We start from the raw sequence: 22,413 nt of genomic DNA, 5'->3' as shown, positions 1-22,413 counted from the left end.
GGTAGGACACTGTGCACCCTTGAGGGGGATAGGAAAATAACAGCCATTCTGAACAAGATGGTATGTTTCTAATGTTTTATTTTCTGTAATGTTTGGTCAGCCAATAAATACACAAACCACTGTAGCATCTTCTGGTTCACATCTTGGGAGCATTTCTTGAGCACCATCTATTCAAATGAGACACTGGTTCAGTTGCTTAGTCTCTCCTTAAAAGCATTTTCTGTGTACTACAGCTGCACCAACTCTTTGTATCACTGACGGTGACCCACATTTGTTTAAAAGATGACAAGCAAGTGAGGATGGAGGCCCCAATCCACACACAGTACTTCCTCTCGGGCGGTGCTATGATCCGTACAGCCATCCCGATAGGCACCTGCCGCTGCATCTCCCTCAGGATCCGTTCATCCAGTCCAGGAAAGAGGGTGGACCCACCAGAAAGAAGCACATTGCCATAAAGATTCCTGCGAACATCAATGTCACATTTCATCACACTGTTGAAGATCATTTTGTGCACCCCGGGGGCTTCAATACCAATGTTAGCGGGCAAAAAAAAGGGTCTCCGGGGCTCGAAAGAGCTGATTGCCGATTTTAATGATATTTCCATCAGGCAGTTTGTATTCTTTGAGGATTTCTTCTGGCTTTGCTTTCATTTCTTGGACGGGATCTAAAGCCACATAGCACAGCTTCTCCTTGATGTCTTTCACAATCTCCCTCTCAGCTGTGCTCACAAAGGAATGGCCACTTTCCAAAAGGAGTCTCATGAAGTATTCAGTGATATCCCTGCCTGCGATATCCAGCCTGGAAACAGCATGGGGTAAGCAGTATCCTTCGTAGATGGGCACGGTGTGGGTAACGCCATCTCCACTGTCCATTACTATCCCCGTGGTGCGTGCTGAGGCATAGAGTGCCAGGGTCGCCTGCACTGCAACATACATGGCAGGCACCTTAAAACCTTCAAACATGATCTCAGTCATTTTTTCCCGGTTCTGCAGGGGATTGAGTGGGGCCTCCGTCAGTAGCACCGGCCTGTCACTAGCTTTGATTCTCAGCTCACACTCGTAGACATGTCTCCAGATCCTCTCCATGTCATCCCAGGATGTAACTATGCCATGGTCGATTGGATAATTCAAACTTAAGACACCCCTTTTGGACTGGGCTTCTTCTCCAACATAAAATTCCTTCTGTCCTGCTCCTAGCATCGTTGCTTTGGCTTTCGAGCGACCAACAATTGCTGTAATAACTGACCTTGGTGCACTGTCCCCTGCAATACCAGCTTTGCATAATCCAGATCCGTTGTCAAATATCACAGCTGGGATATCTAAAATTTTAGGGTCAAACATTCTTTGAACTATTTGCTGCCTACTTGAAAGCTGCTTTCGGGAGATGCCATGCAAGCAGAATGTTTGATAATAAATGTTCTAGATTGCTGATGTCATACATGGCAGAGTCCTCTCATTCTCCCACGCTATCAACCAGGCTGTTATGCTACTGACAAATGCCAAGGCAGGTTTTTGAGGAATTTGCAGTTTCCCATATCTGCTCTCAAGTACCTAACAATGGACCAGTGAAGTAATAATGGTTTTACTGAAGAGTCAGCTGTCAGGACTGTACAGATTTGATTGCTGATCTCAGATACATCCCTGAAAAATGGCTTGCTTAGATTCCTAAATTCACAGAGTATCAGGCCAGAAGGGACCATTATATAACACAGGCCAGCAAATTTCAGTCATTACTGAACCCAATAATTTGTGTTTGACTTAAGCATCTCTTACAGAAAGGCATGTCTTGATTGACCTGATCCTGGCTGGAGCCTCCAGGTGCTACCAAATACAAATAAAAATAATCAACTGTTTACACCAAAGCACACATGTTCATAATGCCTCACCAACAATTAATACTCAATGCTTTTTCCTCCACCTGTATTATTCCTACCAGGTTTTCTCCAGTGGCTCGTGACACTGTAAGAAATATTCTGTTATGAATATACAGTTTACTAGCTTTTTTTCATAAAGCTCCATATGGACTCATTTATGGACTGTGAGCTATTTAAGAATCACTCTTGAACCTGCTTGCAAAGTGCCTGCTTGAAAATAATTAAACCTCTCACATGCACCCACACCTTAACTAATAATCTGCAAATATTGCCAACAGCTGTTGAAGATGAGAACAACTTTGCTTTCGTGGGGGATCTAGCTGAATATGCCTGTTTGATTTCTGAACAGTGCCTGCACCAAAAGCAGAACCATTCACTTAATTCTTTTCAATCCTACATGCAGAACTCTTAAAAATATAATTTTTAAACGGAACGGGGCTACATTTGGTACTGGTTATGGCATTCTGTTTCTCGTCAGTCTTTGCTGTTACTTACTTTCAAAGCTCTACCTTACATGCAAAAAATCATGGAAGTGAAAAACAAACGGGGTCATTTTGCAGATTTTGCTGTTTTCAGGAGACTAGCTTTCTTTAAATGAAGTGTCTAACACTTTCCATTGAAAAAAAAGCACCTTTCCTAAATGAAGCTACCTATTGTGCTGCTGGCAGATAAGCCTGCTTGCAAACAAACATCCTTCTTCCTTCTAGCCTTTATAATCACAGCACATTCTGGGGGAGAAACCAAAGCTCCAAAAGTTTGAAATATTCTGTCTGTGACATTTGACCTCAGTTTTACTCCTATTTTTTCTTTTTTGCTTTCTTTTTAAATTGTATTTTTGATTTAAGAAAAGGTTTCCTGAACACTTCTGTATACTTCTGAACACAATCAGGTCTGACAACCCAATCCCAGTTACAGTGAAAATTTCCTTTAACAAAAATTACCATATAACTTAGTTTCGAATCCAGGGCTGTTGTAGTTTAATTGCTTCTCTCCATGGCTTAAATCTAGGGCAGCTTCAAAGTGAAGGTGGCTTCTATTAAATTTAATTACTTTCTTTTGCAGCTTGCATGGCAAAGGTGCCAGCTACTAAGTGAAGGTGGTTATGAATCAGAGGCAGATTCCAAAGAAAGATATATTTAAAATCTCTACTGAATATATAAATCCATGACTGTTAGTGCAGGGACTTTTCTGCCCCAAGTGAACTTAAAAAAACTCACCAAAACCAAAAACGTAACATCTGATAAATGATCGACTCCATGCATGTTCTTTCCATTTCAGCCTAGATTCCACACATGTTCGTGTTAAATGCTGCTCTATCCATTTTAGCAATTTCTCTAATCCTCTAAATATTTGTGTACATATATTTCAATGTGCGGCACATTTATTTCCATGTGCACTTCTATATTAATGTCAACAGGTGTCCTAATCATTTAAGAGGTTGTTATATTCATCGCAATAGAAGCCCTATTTAGTTCAGCATGTTCAGTGTGCAGTTTACAGTGAAGTATTCAGTATAGAACATAATGTTTATTATTTAAACAAGGGAATTTTGACTGCAATTATAAAACAGTAGTTAGGCTGAGAGGTTGGAACACCCATCTGTACCCAACATTGGCTCTCCTTTATAAATCATCATAACAGGTCATGCATGAATTATTACCCTTTATTTTCTTATTATTATGTTTGTAACAACATGTGTGAATTTGCTGCTCCCGTCAGTTGGAAGTATTGGAGACTGAAGACCTCTACTCAGAACAGGTACAACATGGGGCAACAAAAGTTTCCTTTATGCTCCCTTGACAATGTGGTTCAAACCTGACCTGGCAGGAACATATTTTGGAGTGAGAAGTTAGTTCATTCTCCATGGCCCATTCAAACCTTGGTCCTGCAAGTCTGCCAACTGCTGTCAATTGTCAGGGAAATATTTGCCCAACAGAAACAGGTGAGACCACCAGTTTCCTTTCATACAGGCCACTGAAATACAAGCAACTGATAATGAACTGGCACCCAAGGGACAAAAAAACATTGGAAATATTTGTGTATCTACAAAATTTCTGCAGACACTTCATAAATGGTGTCAAATTCATATCAACAGACACTGGATTTTATAAGTGAAAGGGCACAATTCACAAAAAAAAAGTTAAACATGCTACTTATAGGGCATTCTTGCTTATTTTATTTGAGAAGTGCTGAGCATACGGTTTCCACTGAAAACACCATACACAGCTCTGTGCTTTGACCGTTTCACCTGCCCAGAAATGCTCTCTCCCCGGCTAGCTAAACATCTCTCTGGTGGCAAACCCTGAATTCAGGCTAGATTCTGAGTTTGGAAGCCACACAAAAGTTATGGAGTGTGTTTTGCTTGAAGATGTGGGGTTTAAAGGTAAAACAGTGGGCTGTGAGGTGAAGGGAGTCCTGTGCTGAATTAAACCTAGTGCACCCTCATGACATCACTGAGTGCCTATGATGCAGATTGTGCAGTACCATGCACAATAAGCCCCTGATCTAGAGCCTCTAGCTGCTACCAAATAGAAAGGAAGGATGATCCACTCGTTAGGGCCCTAGAGTAGGACTTGGAAGACCAGGATTCAATTTCTTTCTGTGTGATCTTGGGAAAGACACTTAACCTATCGGTGCCTCTGTTTTCCAGCTGTAAAATGGGGATTATAGCATTTCCCTACATCACAGGGGTATTGTGAGGATAAATACATTAAAGATTGGGATGCACTCCGATACTATAGTGATGTGGACCATCTAAGTATCTAAGCAAGAGAATTTATATAAATAATGTATTGTTTAGTGGCTGGCCCAGCATTCAAGTCATTATGGAACTGGGCTGCAGGGATGTGAGCTCTTGTTAGGGGAAAAGAAAGTGGAACAAACCCTTATGATCTGGAATTGCTAGGGACTGTTAGCTGAATTTGCATAGCTCTAATGATCAGCTGGTAGCCTGAATCATGAGGAGTAAATGTCCTTTTAATACTGTTTAAGACAGGGTAGCTACCAACATGGTAGACAATAATTAAATTACCCATACTTTAGCAGAATAAAATCCAGACATACTATTTTATGCTGGATTCCTGTAGCAGTGAATTCCGCAGGTTAAGCATGCAGCACTGTTTCATTGTTGTCAGTTCTTCTTTTGATTTATACCTGAGGTTAAAACCTGGTGTTCAGTTTTATTCCATCAGACTTTTAAATACATTATCAAGTCTCCTAACTCTTCTCCATGTTATATCCCACTATCTACTCATTTTCTTTAAGTTTATGTGGATCTCTTTGTTCTCATCTGAATCTTTCTTGAAGATAATCAAGACTGAACAAAATATTGGAAGGCTGGAAAAGGAAGTTAGACTAATTCAACCTAGAAATAAGGTGCAAATTGTTACCAGTAAGGGTAATTAACCACTGAAACATTTTCAAGAGTTTTGATATATCCTCTATCACTGGGAATTAGGATGTTTTTCCTAAAAAGATGGGCTCTAATTCAAACAGAAATTAGTTCAAGGAAGTCCTATGGCCCATGTCATACAGGTAGTCAGACTGGATGATGATGGTCCATTTTAGCTGAATCTGCCCCATAGGAAGGCATAAGGTTACAGAGCATCATTATAATATGATGTACATTGTTTATACTGAGTTGAATACAACTGGAACCTCTGAATGCTAAGCTTGCATCTGAGAGATGCTCAGAACATGCCATGTGCTCAGGGCACATTATTGTTAGTCACAAGACTGCCAGCGCATACCCTGGGTTAAATCCTGGCCCTGCGGAAGTCACTGGCAAAGCTCCCCAGGATTTCATTGAAAGAGTACTGGGACAAGGAATTTTATCACTAACCAAACCCATTCCAACTCTGGTACTTCCTCAAATTTCTAAAGTAATCACATTTTACAGTCTAGCAAAGTGCTTACAAAAATCTCAGACACGTTGCTCCAAGCAAGAAGTGACATATCCATCATCAACTTGACAAGTTGCTTGATGAATTGATGTTAATTTCTCTCCCAAATAACAAATGAGCTTTGTCGGGCAAGACACAAGTGCCAGTGTGTCAGGGTCCTTTTTGCTCCCTTTCTTCTCATGATCCCCTATTAAATGTTATTATTTGTGTGAATATAGTTTCCATGTTTGCTTTTATGGACGGGGAGAATGGGCCCTGCATTCGTCGGCCAGGCTAGCTCATTTTTTATATTTCACATCTGTGATAGTGTGTTGCACGACAGGATGATTGATACGGCTTTCAAAATGGATTAAGCTGCAACTTTTAGATTTCAGTGAGCTTCAAAGAAAACATATTTCTGTGCCTTTTTTTCATGATGGAACTTCCTTGTTAACCATTGCATGCTCCTAGAGCACCAAGTCAATTGCCAGGGCAAATACGCCTTGCTCTTATTAGAAGGATGTAACCATAGACAGGAAGACATCATGCCAAGGAAGCACAGTACATTCTGTGACTGTCTCAAAAGAAGATTTTGCAGCGTCCCTTGATATTTGGACAGAAAATTAGTAGCTGACGTCTGTTTGGAGTTGTAATTTGAGAGAATGCTTCCAGACATTAGCAACATTCAATGAATTAAAAAGGGGAAAATAAAAGAAATAATGAACAAGAGGCACACAATGATGGAGAAGATATATCTTAAGGCAGACAGACCAGTCATGTTGTGTATGAAATCATGTTGCTCTCTAGTGGCTATCCCATAGATAACATAAAGGACCTATTACTACGGCTGGCAAAGGGACATCTCTTTTAGGTCAAGTGCTAGAGGCCTGTGGTTTATGCAGTTGAAAGATCAGAATTGTATCCCATCTCCACAGTGCGAGCATGGGACCTGTGCAGTCAGTGCCCGTCTGGAGTGCGTGGATTTGCATAGCGTGTCTGAAGTGAGTGAGTGTTTCCGGGGAGATGAACAGACAGACATGGGTGTGTTCTCACAGACCGAGGGCGTTGCCATTAGGAGAACCTGGATGTATGAGAGAGGAGCAAAGGGGGAAGCAACACAATGCACTGTGGGCAAGGGGGTGAGGAAGCTGGTTGCCAGCAGCCTTCCCTCAGACAGGGTAATGAAAATAAACAGGATTGACAATTCTTAGCCAATCAGAAGCAGTAATCACAATCACAGATTCTTTGCTCTAACAACCCTGCAAGATCCCTTTCCTCTCTGAGGGGAGGTGTTTGATTGCTTCCTTACTTGTTTCAATGTAAAGCCCTAGTGTGCAATGTCTTCAGCACACTCCAGACACCCACAACACTCTTTGAAGTTGAATTTTAATGTGTTTATTGACAGCAGTTATGATATTTCAAACACATCAGCTACAAATTGTTACCATGCGCCCCTAACATTTCCAATAACCTCCGTGTAAAAACAAACACTGCCTTCCCTGATGATTTTACATCTTCGCGCGGATTCATTGGACTGTGTGTGTTGGGGTTTGGGTTTTTAGCGTTTTTTTAAAATGTAAAACATTCAATGGATGACTTTCTGCATACCCAGATTTCAGACACTTTGGCAGCATTTTGAACTCATTTTTGTGAGCACCAGATGGACAAAGTTCTCCTCTCCTATTTTCATGGCAGACCTTGATCTAAAATATTGGTCTCCAGTACAAAATCTGCCATCATTCCATGCATGGTGCACCTATTAATGCTGTAAGGATTGCCACAGTGGTCATCTAATATAGTGCCCCCCCTTCTGACAGTGTCCAGATGTTTCAGAGGAAGGTGCAGAAAACCCTGCAGTGGGCTGTTGGATGATCCTTTCCCTGGGTCAGCTCTTGGTCTCACTGATAACTTGTGGCAGTGAGTTCTGCAGTCTAACTTTGTAGCAGAGATGCAGTGAAGAATTTGAAATAGAGATCCAAAGTGTGGAAGAGAGAAGGATTTTAGTTAAAATGGACCTGACCTTACATTCATGTGCCCCCAAGTCTCCAAGAAACCCATCAGAGACTGGGGTTGTGCATACCTGAAATGCAGGGTTTGGTCCTCATTGCAGGCTAAGCATTGGATATTTTTTAAATAGGCAGTAAGATTTATGTTTTAAGACCAACTCTGTTATTCTGGAGAGGTGAAATGCACCCCTGTGCAGAAGGACAGCACAAAACAGAATTCAAGTGGCACATAGCTCCGGCATTGCCCCTGTACACAGAGATGGACTTCACCCTAAATTTGTTCATAATCTCTAATAAATCCTCTAGATTTTAGCTATATAAAATGAAACAGATTTACAAAACTCATCTCCAAAACCACGACCAGTTCTCACTGCTGCAAAACTCTTGTTACCAAGGGTAGTGCTTCCTATCACACATAGTCCCATTGAAATGGCATAGTAGGAAGCCATGCGTTTGGCAGCTTTGCGGATCACAGCTTTGTTATGCAGAAGCCACAAAACTGCATTGTGCTCCCTCCGCTGACCCTGCAGATGTGTTTCAGTAACAAACTTCCTTCACTGAGCTTTGTGTGGTAGCAAGAATTGATGCCGACAAAGACAGGGGAAAGCTCTGAGCCTGATCCAACTCCTATGGTAGTCACTGGCTCAGGCCCTGTGCCAGTTGAAGCTGCTGCTAAAGAAAAGAGGGTGGTTAATTTCAGCTGCATACAAAACACTGGGGAGGAAAATAAAATCAATGGTTGCTAAATAGAAAAGAAGATCTAAATCAACAGGGAAAGTGTTATGTTCCAGCTCCTAAAAGGTATTCTGGAATGAGGAAACAAATTATAAACTATACCACAAAAATAAAGACATCTCACTGTCCTTGTAGGGGGCAACTAATTACCATGTTGGTAAATTGGAATGTCTTTGGGGGATACAGTCCTGATCTTCTACTCTTTAACAGTCATAAGTATCTCGGGGGGAAGAAGGGCCTGGAATTAATAGTATTATCTGAAATGTAACAAACCTGCTAGTGACAAACAATCAGGAAGGTTCAAACCCCAGCAGGATTCAGATTTAATTCAAACAGCTTGGAATCCAGCATCACAAAAGCCACTTAGAGTTGCATATTTTCCATTTTGGGAAAATAGATTTAAGAAAAAGAAAAGAAAAGGAAAAAGAAAAGAAAAGAAAAGAAAAGATGGGAGAATGAACCACACACCTCGGCCCTGTATAAATAATGTACAAATTATGTATAAAGCCTGGCTGAAAATCTACATATTTAAAATGGTAGACTTGATTATCTGAAAATTGAGAAAAAGCAGAAAAAGACTTATTTACTTCCTCCATGGACAGTATCAAGAAAGGATAAAGGAATTTCACCAGGTGCATTTCTTCTGCTCAGCCATGAATTAACCCTTTCTGTTGCTACGGGCCAAGGGTAAAAGTGATGCATCCTGGGGTGCTCAGTGAAAGTCAGTAAAAATACTGCCCCCCCATCTCCTATAGAGTGCCTAAAAGACTGGTGCCAAGAAGGGATGGGAAACCACTGGATTGGGAGCCAAGAGATTGGTCAGTTCCCAGGTCTGCCACAGACTCTTTCTGTGACCTTGGTCAAGTCACTCAGTCTCTGTGCCTCAGTTCCCATCTGCAAAATGGTGACAATAATCCCACTCTAAATCTGTCTGAATTGTAAACGTTTAGAGCCAAAACTGTCTTACTATGTGTATGTACAGTTCCTAGCATACATACAGTATCAAATCTCAACTGGGGCACTTAGACTTGACAGCAATACAAGTAATAAAATAATATTCAGCAGAGATAAACATCTATTGAAACATCTATTAAAAAAAAAGGCAGAGAACCTTGTGCAAAAATCCTTACACCTGCTTGCAGCCATATTTGTTCAAATAAATCATGCAACTGTGAACCCAAATGGATATTTAGGCACCTAGACACTCATCTGTGCATGCAACTGCCCATTAATCACTTTCTCACAGCTGATGTCCCTTGTTGTATGTATCACTTCATGCATGCTTAATTAATTTTGCTGGTATGTGTGTCACTGAAGTTAATCGGAGCTTTACTATTGATTTCAGTGGGTATAGGATCAGGCCCTGAGTGAAAGTAGATTAAGAGCCATAGAAAAGGAAACTTGTGCTCCTCTTACCCATGAAAATAACTATTCATTTATGATTAAATTTTCAATTAACCATTCTGGAGTCTCATTGTTACAAGTTAGCCCTATGCAACCTATTGCCACCAGGCTGTGATTTAAAGTTGTATATGAGGTGTGAAAGTAACCAGTGCAGAGTTTTTGTAATCCGAGGTGCAAGGCATTCACATTAACCAGCATTCAAGTGTAATATCACTGGAGTTTGGCCAGTGATATAGGTCAAAACTAAGTCATATGTCTTGTTACTTGGTCTGAACATCCTTCAAATCCAGCTAAGCAAACAGCTCTGAAAATCCTTTGCCAAGTGCCAACTCCAGCTGGCATCCTTGTGGATTTCACTGTGCAGCTTATTACAGTTTGAGGTTATGAAAAGTTTACTAATGAAAACATTTCGGAAAACTGTGCCAGCAGTTTAGGCCAGGGGAAGAGCTGTAATGACGTGAGCATATATAAACTTGGTGGAAAGTCTGAAACATCCGTTCCACACCCTGAGAGCAGCATCTGTTTATAAATCCCAACAATTCTGGACAAGAGCAAACACATGGATTTCTTCTAAGATGTTTATGTTTTGCTTTCTAAATATTTAAAACTATTGATAAAATTAAAGACAAAACTTTCATAATACTTCACTCCTTGGTTATTTGGTTCATTTTTAGTTTGCAGGGAAAGTGTGTGTTATGTAAACACGAACTCGATACAGCTAACAGGGTGTGAGAGCACCAAGGAACAGGGCATGTCAGCAAAATGTTTGGATAACTAAGAAAATCTCTTTAAGTGATCCTTCTGAAGGCCTGTTGTGAAATAACACTTGACTCCTAAGAAAGAGCCATTTAAACTGAGTGTTATTTTTCACAAGTTGAAAGGGCCAATCACACTTTCTGTAATAAAGCTACAAGAAATAGTGATCTAATTTTCATTAGGAGAAAAGCATATTCCTTTTTAGCTATTATATTTCCCCCCATGTTATTTCACCAATGGCTGGCACCTCTTAAGCATGTATATAAACCTTTTTTTATCTACCTGATTGATCAGAGCAATATTTAAATGATATTTTAAGGTGCAACCTTTACAGGTGTCCACACAGCAGTAAGCAGCATGGGCAGTTAATCTGGTTTGTTCAGATTTGTTATTGCACCATTTCTGTCTTCCTTACCTTTTCTGTGGTTGTGTTACACTTGAAAACTCAAAATTTGCCCTGGGACAACCAGACAGCTCCTACTGAAGTCAGCAGAAGTGGAGCAGGCATATCTGAAAACAGAACTGGGTCTTATGTGGGTTTCATTCTTCCACTGACATGCAAAGGAGTTGAGGGTAACTCAAATACTAACAGGAATCTCCTGGCCAGTAGTCAGAGACTGTTCCTCAAAGGAACTTCATAAATGATCTGGAGGATGGTGTGGATTGCACTCTCAGCAAATTTGCGGATGATACTAAACTGGGAGGAGTGGTAGATACGCTGGAGGGGAGGGATAGGATACAGAAGGACCTAGACAAATTGGAGGATTGGGCCAAAAGAAATCTAATGAGGTTCAATAAGGATAAGTGCAGGGTCCTGCACTTAGGATGGAAGAATCCAATGCACCGCTACAGACTAGGGACCGAATGGCTCGGCAGCAGTTCTGCGGAAAAGGACCTAGGGGTGACAGTGGACGAGAAGCTGGATATGAGTCAGCAGTGTGCCCTTGTTGCCAAGAAGGCCAATGGCATTTTGGGATGTATAAGTAGGGGCATAGCGAGCAGATCGAGGGACGTGATCGTTCCCCTCTATTCGACACTGGTGAGGCCTCATCTGGAGTACTGTGTCCAGTTTTGGGCCCCACACTACAGGAAGGATGTGGATAAATTGGAAAGAGTACAAAGAAGGGCAACGAAAATGATTAGGGGTCTAGAGCACATGACTTATGAGGAGAGGCTGAGGGAGCTGGGATTGTTTAGTCTGCAGAAGAGAAGAATGAGGGGGGATTTGATAGCTGCTTTCAACTACCTGAAAGGGGGTTTCAAAGAGGATGGCTCTAGACTGTTCTCAATGGTAGCAGATGACAGACCGAGGAGTAATGGTCTCAAGTTGCAATGGGGGAGGTTTAGATTGGATATTAGGAAAAACTTTTTCACTAAGAGGGTGGTGAAACACTGGAATGCGTTACCTAGGGAGGTGGTAGAATCTCCTTCCTTAGAGGTTTTAAGGTCAGGCTTGACAAGCCCTGGCTGGGATGATTTAACTGGGACTTGGTCCTGCTTTGAGCAGGGGTTGGACTAGATGACCTTCTGGGGTCCCTTCCAACCCTGATATTCTATGATTCTATGATTCTATGAAAGGCTGTGCCACAGCTGCTCCCTTCTGCAGGGTAACAGTAAATCAGGTGTTTTGACTTCAGTGGAGGCTGATTTACACTAGCTGATCATGTGGCCCCCCGAAATGTAAAGTGCTGCCACGATGCTTCCCTCTGCCTCCAAGGTCGAGGACTTTTTAAACCAGTGTCCTTTTTTTTATTCTTACATCAGCAAACTAAATGATCAGAAAACAGGCAAAGAGGGACTAAAGACGGGGGTAGTAGACTGGCAACCTAAGTTATTGGGAGACAGGCAGCGTTTACACAGAGAGACAGAGACTAGTTCAACTATTGTCAACATTAGGGAGAGAGAAAAGGAGGAAATTAGACTAGGTTCTTGCACCAGGGAGTTTTAAAAACCTTCCCAACCACTCTGTTTTATCTCTTTCATTTGCTAAGTCCTTCTTTGTCTGTTTCCTCCCCTGGCATCCAACCCAACATTACAAAAAGATACTTTGTTGCCATCCCATGGGATTTCTGGCAGAATATTCAATATTAAAAATTGAACAAGAGAGGTCCTCATAATGCAAGCAAACCCTCTGCTTTCATTCAACCAGGACCCGATTTGGATGCAGTGAGAGTGCAGAGGGGTGTCTGCCTATCCACCAATGCTATCCATCACTTGATAGACCTCGTTTCCCTTAGTCTTCCAAAACTCTTGGCTTCCCTCACGTCTGGGTGTTTTTAAGCTAGCCTTAATGTCATAAATCAAAGTTGTCCAGCATTGGAAGAAATTAATGTGAGAAGTTGTTCAAAAGGCCACCAGCCATGTACACTCTGCACATACGGTATGAAGCCAGACTTCCTAAATGACTTGGCTTTTCCCTTTTATTATGTTTCCCTATGTGAGTATTTGCTAGGTAATGTGTGTTGGAAGAGCTGCCTGTTCTCCACAGGACAGATCATGGCCTAGAACTTCTATTGAAGGAGCTGTTTTGGATCTTCTCATGCACTCCACTGAATTCCCTTTAATTTCAGAGGGTGTTGAGGATACTCTGTATCTGGCAGGCTCTGACTCTTACGCAGCTGAGTCCAAGCCACAAAGTCTAATCTGGATCCAGATTTGGAACAATCTAAAGTCTGGACCTGGGATTTTGGTTTGGACCCATTACAGAGCGAGGGGCCAACCGAGTCCAACAATCTTTTTCCTATGCCCTGTAGCAAGGGAGCTTGTTGAATTATTCATTGTGAGAGATTGATCCAAAGAATGTTGTTGGCATTTCTGCTGAATAAACAACAAAATATATGTTTCCCCGTTACTTGACCAGCTCTACCATAGCACAGGACTTCAGGGCACTTATTTTCTGAAGGCTTCTCTCCCAAAGTTGAGAAAAAGAACACTTAGGCAATAACTTGATGCCAATCTGCTAAGGCCAGTGGCTTCAGGATGAAAGAACAGTCCATGGGTTAAGGTGATAGCATGGAACTCCAGGGCCCTTTGTTCAATCCCTGGCTCTGTCATGAGCTTCCTATGTGATCCTATTGGGATCTAGGAAATGGGTGGCCGGAAGCCCGCCCACTGCTAAAGGACTCCCCCCTCAGCCTAAGGAGAGGATCCACAGAACCTGGAAGCCAAGTGATTCCAGGGGACAACTAATGAAATAACTATGTGATCCTAGGCAAGTCATTTTGTCTCTGTACCCTCATTTTCCTATCTATAAGGTGGTGGTAATAACACTGCCCTACCTCACAGGGTGATGTGAGGATACCTGCATTGAAGAATGTGAGATGCTCAGACACTGGTGATGGGGCCTATATAACCACCTAAAATAGAAGAAAAAAAGAAAAGGAGTACTTGTGGCACCTTAGAGACTAACAAATGTGTTAGTCTCTAAGGTGCCACAAGTACTCCTTTTCTTTTTTGCGAATACAGACTAACATGGCTGCTACTCTGAAACCTAAAATAGAAGAGTTTCAAAACAAACCTTTCTGGTTGACAAATAATAATCCAAGCAAGTGGGAACCTTGTTGGGTACAATACAAAGTGCCATATTATGTGGTGATATGTAAAGGATTCCACTGCATCCTTTGGGACAAAAACTCCCCTTCTGAACTGGAATGATCACGATAAGCAAAGGAAATATGTTACGTGACTATCTTCAGACCATTTTATTTCTATTGCTTTAGTTATTTAGATTGGCCTCCAAAACTCTTTCTCCAGTAGCTCTAGGTGCTTGGGAATCTTAGAATTTAATACAAATCAGAAGATATTCTCCAAGAACAAACATTTAATGAAATAGCCTAAAAGTCAACAGCCTGGGGACATCTTGGGCTAGAAGTTTAATTTCAAAGTGGAAGGTCATCCATTTAAACCAAGGGAATACGGCACCTCTGCAGACTGCTACTGTGGCCGGCTAGCTGGCTCCTCTCCTTCCTTGGCATTTCCATCCCGCAGAACCTTGCAGACCAGCATCACTCTCCACCTCAGCCGTAAGGTGCTCAAGCCCTATACTGAGAACTGACCCAACTGGAGTAAGAATTGAATAGGGCTGTCAGAACATAGTCCCCTGCTGCAGAGCCAATAGAAGGAAGACAAAAGCACAGGTCATTGTTTCTTTGGCCCTCATCCTACATAAACATGAGCTTTGCTTTCTAATTTCTAAAGGGTTTGTCTACACAGCATTTTGGATGGAGCGGGAGCAAGCCTCAGCCTGGGTCAACAGAGGGGCTCAGGCTAGGTCGTGCTCTAGAAATAGCTGGAGCTTGGGTTCTGAAGCCTAGGGTGGGGAAGAAGAGCAGGAAGGTTTCAGAGCCTGAAGTCCAGCCTTAGCTGCAGCTTCAAAGCACTATCTAGACAGCTCCTTTTGTGAGCCACACCAACCCAAGGTTGTCTGGGCAGGCAGTGAGGCTTGCTCCAAAACGCTATGTAGACATTCCCTAAGAGACCAAGTAATTTTATTTAAGGGTATTTTAAATATGGCAGTTACACACACTAATTTTAAGATATTTCAAAATTTTAGACCTAAGCTACTCCCCCTTGTCCCTTTAAATGATCCAAATCTTTGACATGAACAGTCATTATTTGCAAAGTCTCCTGGTTGTGTCGCTTATTGAAGTGAGGGCTGTTCAGGCTTGGGTGTTTAAAATGGATTTGCCATTCCACATGGCTCCTATGACTCCAGTCACGTCTCGGTAGGGTAAAGCACTCAAGGCTTTGAATTGCAGCAGGCCCTGCTGATTCAGGGAATGAAAGCTGAGGAATTGCTGGCAAAGGAAATGCTAATAATTAAAGCAGTAATCGTGACTCCGAGGCAAGAAGTACATGCCTACGGGGTGATGAGAGATTTAATAACAAAGCAATAGGCACCTCATGCTGCACAATGCCACAGAGCAGTGATTATAGCTGGCAGCGTATCCCTCCCGTCTTATGTGCCAGCACAACAGGTATGCTAGGTACGGCTCACAAAACCACAGAGCCAGCCTCCTGAAGGAACAGCGGTCGGTTTGCTAGATTGGAGAGGCTCCTTCAAGCAAACCGTTCAGCACAACGCTGCTCTCCATGCATTCCCTCTTTGCACAGATGAAAGGCTCTTGGCCCAGCTTCTGGAAACCCTGCTCACCGGGATTTTATCAGGTACTGGTCAGACTTTCGCCCATTCAGGAATATATTGCCCCTATTTTCTATAAAATGGGGCTATTTGCCCTCAAAGCCCACAGCTAATGCTAACTGGAGTGACGAGCACACACTGAGGAAAGGATAAAGACCACTGTACATAGCATTCCATGTTCTCTTATTGCTGAGGCTAGGCTCATTTCAGATCCAAATTCCCCCTCCCCCAGACCTGCCATTGTTGTAGCAACATTATTTAATTCAGAAATGCTGCACCATGAAACCACAGCAATCATAGAAAGCCATAATGATGATACTTGGCATTTACGGTGCACCTTTCACCCAAGGCTCTCAAAGCACCATGTAAACAGCTAACTCATCCTCACAGTCCTGCTTGGAGAGCATTCTCTGCCTTGTTTCAAGCTGCTCAACAACGGAAGGTTAAAAAAAAAACCAAAACCACAGCAAATATCTCGCTAATATTACTTTCCCACAAAAGCAACAGGAGTAGATGTGTTGGGGATGTTATGTGACCACACATGGGAAACAAGGGGGCCCTGATCATTGTGAATGGGCAGCAAGATGGTCCGGGCAATCAGGAATGAGAGGAGAGATGGCCATGGGGTGATCTGTCTATTAAGATGCAGTCTGTACTATGAAAGTGTCTGAGAACCCAGGCCACATGCTGTCTAGTGCTCCTGAACTCTTTAGGGATTCAGTTTGTATAAAACGTACTATAGAAAAATCAAGACACCTACAACTATTCATTACTTGAATAGCACCACAGGTGTACAGCCAGTGTGGTCCAGTTGATAGGGCACTGGATTGTGACCAGGGAGACCTGATTGTATTCCTAGCTCTGCCACTGAGCTGCAGGGTGATCTTGGGCAAGACACTTCACCTCTGAGTGCCTCTGTTAACCCCTTTCACCCTTTGCCTGTTTAGATTGTAATCTCTTGTCCCTTACTTTGTGTTTCCACAGCTTCTAGTAAAGTGAGGATACTGGACAGTCTAGTAATATTGCTACTAGCCATAAAGAAAGACAGACTCCATTGTCCTAAAGATCTTACAATCTACAAGCTATCACATCTCATCTACTTGAGATATTTCCAGTCAGCTCTCTCCCAAGACAGTTTTCATTGCAGTTTGTGAGAGCTAAGAGTGCTCAGTGTCTCACATATTCAGCACTTTGTAGACTTGAGCAATTGGTGCATAGCTGGAATCTATTTATAGAGCATTGCGTGTCTCTGCACAAAGTCCAGCAGATCTGTACCCCAGCCCTTCGTGACTGTCAAATCACTACATTTGCTGTCAGGCAGGTGTCAGGTTACCCTCCTTTGTTTACCTTGTGTAATAATACCCCATAGTATCTGCCTTACACACTGACCTAAGTGAGGTATTTGACAGGAAAACACAAACAAAAGAAAGAAGTCTTTGAACACATCAAAGAGAAAGTGTGCAACTATCAGCAGGACAATCATCACAGACCCAGCCGCCTGAATCCCAACTCCAAGACAGAGCTGAACTTCTTTGAGCAGTGGCCCTAGAGGCAGTAGCATGAACACCTTGCTCCTATTTGTTTTCTTTTGAGGTGTCTTCCGCCCATAAATTGTTGATTCTGGCAGCTGTAGGCACTCCTCTGCGGGAGAAATCAGCACTGCCCCATCTGTGATGCTAAGGGCCTTGCCCAAGATATAGCCCTGTTATTTATTTACATTTTACCTTTTGAAAGCCCTAGCTCCCAGAGAACAGAGATGAGACTCCCTTCTGTTCTCCTCCACCCACCCCCACAACCTCAAAAGGGATGTAAAGAGCAGGTCAGAATCACTAGGGGTTGGATTTCACCTGGCATAGAAGGGTAGACACACTGCTGGTGCACCCCCTTCTGGCAAGGCATAGCATAGCAGGCTCCTCTTGCCTAAGGCCTCCTGCCCATGGTTTCTCTAGTCCTGTGGTGGTCCTTCTCTTCTCACAATTCAGCCTTGCAACCGGATCATGATTTAGTCCCCTGCTCCCTTTCTGGAACATAGAAGTCCAAAAGGCCTCCTCCACACAACCTCTTTAGGTCCACCCTTCTTTCAGGGCTGGGACCAACAGGGTTCTCCCTTGGAATTCCCCAGCAAGATCCCAAACTAAAGAGTACAAATAAACTCACTTTCTGTCCTTCTCTGGGCCTCAACTGAATGCCCCTATACTCAGCCCCTACAAGTCCAAATCCTGCCTTTTTTTCAGGACTCACCACCAAAGCTTGCCCCACCTCACTAGCTTCTCTCTCTCTGCTGGCCTCTTGCTGAACTCCTTTACCTAGGAGAGGATTCTAGGTCCAACTCTCTCTTTGGGCTTCCTCCTAGTCACTCTGCAGCAAATAGAGGAATTGCAGCACTCCTACCCACTACCCTGAAGCCTCCATCTGCTCCAGACTTCCTTCCTTTATAGTGGTCCCCCAGCTTCTTCCCCAGCTGGGCTTCATCTTTAATTAAGTCTGGCCCAGCCTTCAGGTGTAGCCAAGTAGCATAACTGGCCTCTCAGACCAACCTTAACCCTTTTGTTGTCTGTGTGGGTTACACCCTTCCATCACAGTGGGGGAAAAAACCCAAGTCTTTTTCAATCAGTACAAAGTTGCTTCTCCAACAAATACAGTATTGTCAGCCCCACACATTCAAATACCATGGGTCAAGTCTCAAAAAATGAGACTGGCTTAAAATTCACCAATTTTTTTGTAACAAGGAGGGAGGGTTTTTTTATTTCCTTTCTTGTTGCTGAGCCTTTAGGGGGCACTCAGATCACATCCCTAAGCTTTTCAATGCAACCACTAGAGCTAGAGACATTGAAAGCTGAGATGCCTGACTCCTGGAGCTAGGGCTTCAAGGACTTCACCAAATATCACAAGATCTATGTTAAAATTGTGAGAGTTGACAACACAGGAAATAGAACAGTCAGCTGGACGGCAACTGAGTTTACAAAGGCTGTAATAAAGATTCAGGAAAAGACAAAAAAAGATGTGCTTAATAATGCTCAGCAAGACAAGGGCATTTTAAAAGCTCTGAACCTGGTAATGTTCTCCTTGGATACAGAGCTGCACATGTAGCATTTTACAACCATTTACCACTCTCTTAGCAATGATGTAAATTACTATAGACAGTGCCAGGCAATGGACAATCCATCTGTAAGCAAATGACCTCTCTATGCAGATGTCTTAAAACCCACTTGGGACATCCACAAATTCAGGCAATTGAACCCGAGGGAGTACAAACTTTATTACCCTGACACAACCATTGAGATGCAACTCCTCTATTTGAAACTCACTGAGTCTGCTGTCCCATAGTTGGGGTTTTTCTTCATACGGGACAAGTCAATCTTTTATCCTAGGGATAGAGATGCTGGGACACTAAATTTGGGCAAGGAAATCTTCATCAGGATGTAGCTATATCTCAGGGATAAAGACATGGGGCGAGGATATCGTTATTAGAAAGCAAGAATCTCCTGTTACACCATCAATAAGATACAGTTTTGTAAGAAAATTTGACATGGAAAGAACCAGCAGAACCCTCTTTCAGATGATGCTAAGAAAGAAAGAGTCTATTTATTTTTTTAAACAAAATTGGCCTAATAATGGAAGTAATTAAATTATAATGCCTACGCTCTTGTTAGAATAAGGCAAACTCCTCCATATGCCATTAATGGGCTATTGCCAACAGCAGACCCGGAGTAGCCTCAACAATAGAGAGGATTTTTCAGCTCACTATGTGATTTGATCTCTATAAACCTTTGATAATATATACTGTACAGCAGTAAATCATTTATAACTTTATTATCCACCCATCTGGGATCTGAGTGCAATCACCAAGACAACATAAGAAATCTGGGTTTCTTTCAGCACTGTGGTGAAATGAACTTCATTGGTGGATTTCATTATTGAGCAAATAGATCACACTTTCTGCAGGAGTGACCATACTTTCTATTGGCTAAATTCCTAGCATTTCCTCTGGCTCTGGTATTTTTTCCCAGTATTTGTGATACTTTCAATAGTATTTTGAAATGGTTATTACATGAGTTTGGTTGGTTGGTCGCAGTGAAGTTCTGAGCAGACAGAAGAGTTGTGGAAAGCATTCTCAATGAAAGCCAAAATCCACCCGAAGTTCTGCTGTTTTCAGGTTTAGCTGCAAACTTGAGTCACGACCCAGGTTTGCTGAACTTTCTTAGTGAACTTCGGCCCAGCTTTGACTGAACCTGGGAGTGACATGAGGTTATATGTCAAATCCATGGAAAATTCATGGGGTTATGTTGACATATGTTCAAATTAGGGAGCTACCAGCTTCAACTGACTGCTTGTGGGTTTGGGGTTAGTTCGAGCCTAAAACTCACAGCAAAACTCAAGAAACTGCACAGACCTAAACCCAGGAAAATGTTTGCATGACCCTCTGTGAATATAATGTGCTAAGTTGTACACAGATCAAGTGCACAGGAATCCAAATAGCTAAAAAGAAATACCACCGTTTCAGTTGTTACTTGGGACCTGACCCAAACCACTGAAATCAAAGGCTGTCTTTCCCTTGCACTTTGGAACAGGCCCTTATTATTTTTTGTTGGTAGGCTAAGGGAGAGGTCAATAATGACTAACCTTTGTTCTTGCCCTTAGAAGTGGTCCCTCCTCTGTAGAATTAAGGCAAATCAGTGGGGATACTTGGGTCATTGACCATCGTGTATGGAGTCTTTTAACTATAGAACGTAAGTCTCTCGTGGTATTTCACCAGCACAAAATTCACTGAATAAAAAGTTATCTCAGGGACGGGGTGGGCATTGATGTGTTTCTCTATTTAAGGTGTTGTACAGCCTCCATCAGTGTTGTATCTGAGCACCTCACAGCCTTTAATACAGGTACCCTCACAACACCCGGTGAGGCAGGAAAGCTACAATCCCTATTTTACAACTGTGGGACTGAGGCCCCAAGAAGCTAAGTGACTTGCTCATAATCAGTGTGTGGAGGAAAAGGTACTTGAACACAGTTCTCCTAAAATCTTAGGCTAGCACTCTTATCACTAGCTAGTCCAGAAAGTTGTTTGGGATCAGCATCCCTAATGTTAGCCCTGACCCTGCAATCAGCTCCGAGACATCCTGAAACTGCAGGGAACCCCATTGTGGAGCCAGGGACACTGTGAGCATGTCAGCCCTTGATACCTTGAACAGTAACAAAGTTCTCCACACCTTTTAAAAAGTATCACTTATTTCAGAACCTTGGAATAATGTTATTTAGGCCTGGTCTACCCACACATAATTTGCACCAATTGAATTATATCAGTTTCCTAAAACCAGTTTAGTACTTTGGGTGCCCGTCTATGTGTGGACACTCTTATTTTGGATTAACAGTGATAAGGGTGTTTTAGCTAAAGTTCATAACAATTGCTAACTTCAGCCATTTTTATTCCAAAATGTGAGTGCCAAGACAGAGACTGGCACCCAAATAATTAAATCAGTTTCTGTCACCAAACCAGCCACCTCCAATGTGCCCCCGCATTGCCCAGGTCACAAAGCAACCTATCTCAGTTTCCCCCTAGAAGGGCTTTTTGAAAAAACTCCATGTGACAAGTCTGGCATTCTCCTGCAACCTCCTGGATAAACCTTATTGAATTAAATTTAATACCTTTGGGGTCCATTATATCAAAATACAATTATGTATGGGTTCTTATAGGATTTTATGTATTTCCACGGGAAGGGTAAAAGTACAGCTTCTCCAAGAACTGAGAGCAGAGGGGAGTGATTAGTCAAAGTCACGCTCCAGTCCCCCACCCCTGCACCAAGAGGTCCACATCAACTAGTTCAAACTGGATTCTCCAGGGATCAACCGACAAAGAAAGGATCTGTGGACAAATAGCTTGGTGGTAAACTGACCCCATGGCATACTTTCTTATCCAACAAACCACTGGTCCACGGAGGGCCCCAGGCCTTAGGGAAGAACTGGAAGGATTTTGCCCTACTGAGGCCCTGTAAGACTGTGTGCTTGTTCTGAGAAAAGGGTGTTATGAATTGGAAACTGTTTGAAGGACTGCTCACCCGCCGGAGCCTTTTGGGGTGATTTCTGGTAAGCTTATTAGGTTGTAGGTTCTTTCATTGTTTTTATGATGTTTTCTCTGTAGTGCTTTTGTCTTAAGAGTAAAATGTGCTTGCTTAGAAAGAGCAACATGGTAGATCAACTGTGGCAATCACACTGTTCACCATCTCTGAAGAGAAGGCAAAAGAAGCCTGCTTAGGCAGCATGCCCTTTGCTGGGGAGGTTGCAGTGCAGGCAGAGAACTGTCCCGTCTGGAAATACCTTGGTCAGAAGGGAGAGAGACATGTGTTTCCATTGAAGAGAGGCAACAGCTGGAAGCCTAGGGTGGGTGCCCTTGCTGGATAATAGTGGGAAATACACTGTGACAACCCACAACACCCAGTCCGAAGGTCATTTAAAACATTCCCCTCTTGGGGTCCAATTTTAGTCCTTAAACAGTCTGGCCCTCTAGGCCCCAGTCCCAGGTCAGCGTCTTTCTCTCCCCTTCAGTAGGGAGTTGCTTCCCCCTCCCCAGCTCCTTCCCAGAGCTGGGTCCCAACTCAATCACCAGTCTCAGGCTCTACCTGG

General features: G+C 42.7%; 1 long non-coding RNA gene and 1 pseudogene across 2 annotated transcripts; both read right to left on the bottom strand.

The window, feature by feature from the left end:
• Window positions 1-207: 207 nt before the first annotated feature.
• LOC119844995 lies at window positions 208-1,340 on the bottom strand (annotated as a pseudogene).
• A 13,001-nt stretch (window positions 1,341-14,341) lies between these two features.
• LOC122457056 lies at window positions 14,342-18,175 on the bottom strand. Of its 2 annotated transcripts, XR_006276338.1 has the most exons (4): window positions 17,953-18,175; window positions 17,143-17,229; window positions 16,126-16,220; window positions 14,342-14,714 (listed from the first exon to the last, which is right to left on the bottom strand). It is a non-coding gene; the product is annotated as an uncharacterized LOC122457056 (long non-coding RNA). The 2 variants fall into 2 exon arrangements; XR_006276337.1 differs by lacking the exon at window positions 16,126-16,220.
• Window positions 18,176-22,413: the final 4,238 nt, after the last annotated feature.

Source organism: Dermochelys coriacea, chromosome 18 (genome assembly GCF_009764565.3).
Source record: "Dermochelys coriacea isolate rDerCor1 chromosome 18, rDerCor1.pri.v4, whole genome shotgun sequence".
NCBI classification, from domain to species: domain Eukaryota; kingdom Metazoa; phylum Chordata; order Testudines; family Dermochelyidae; genus Dermochelys; species Dermochelys coriacea.
The sequence above is the reverse complement of the archived record's forward strand: the minus strand, read 5'-3'. Positions and strand labels throughout refer to the sequence as shown.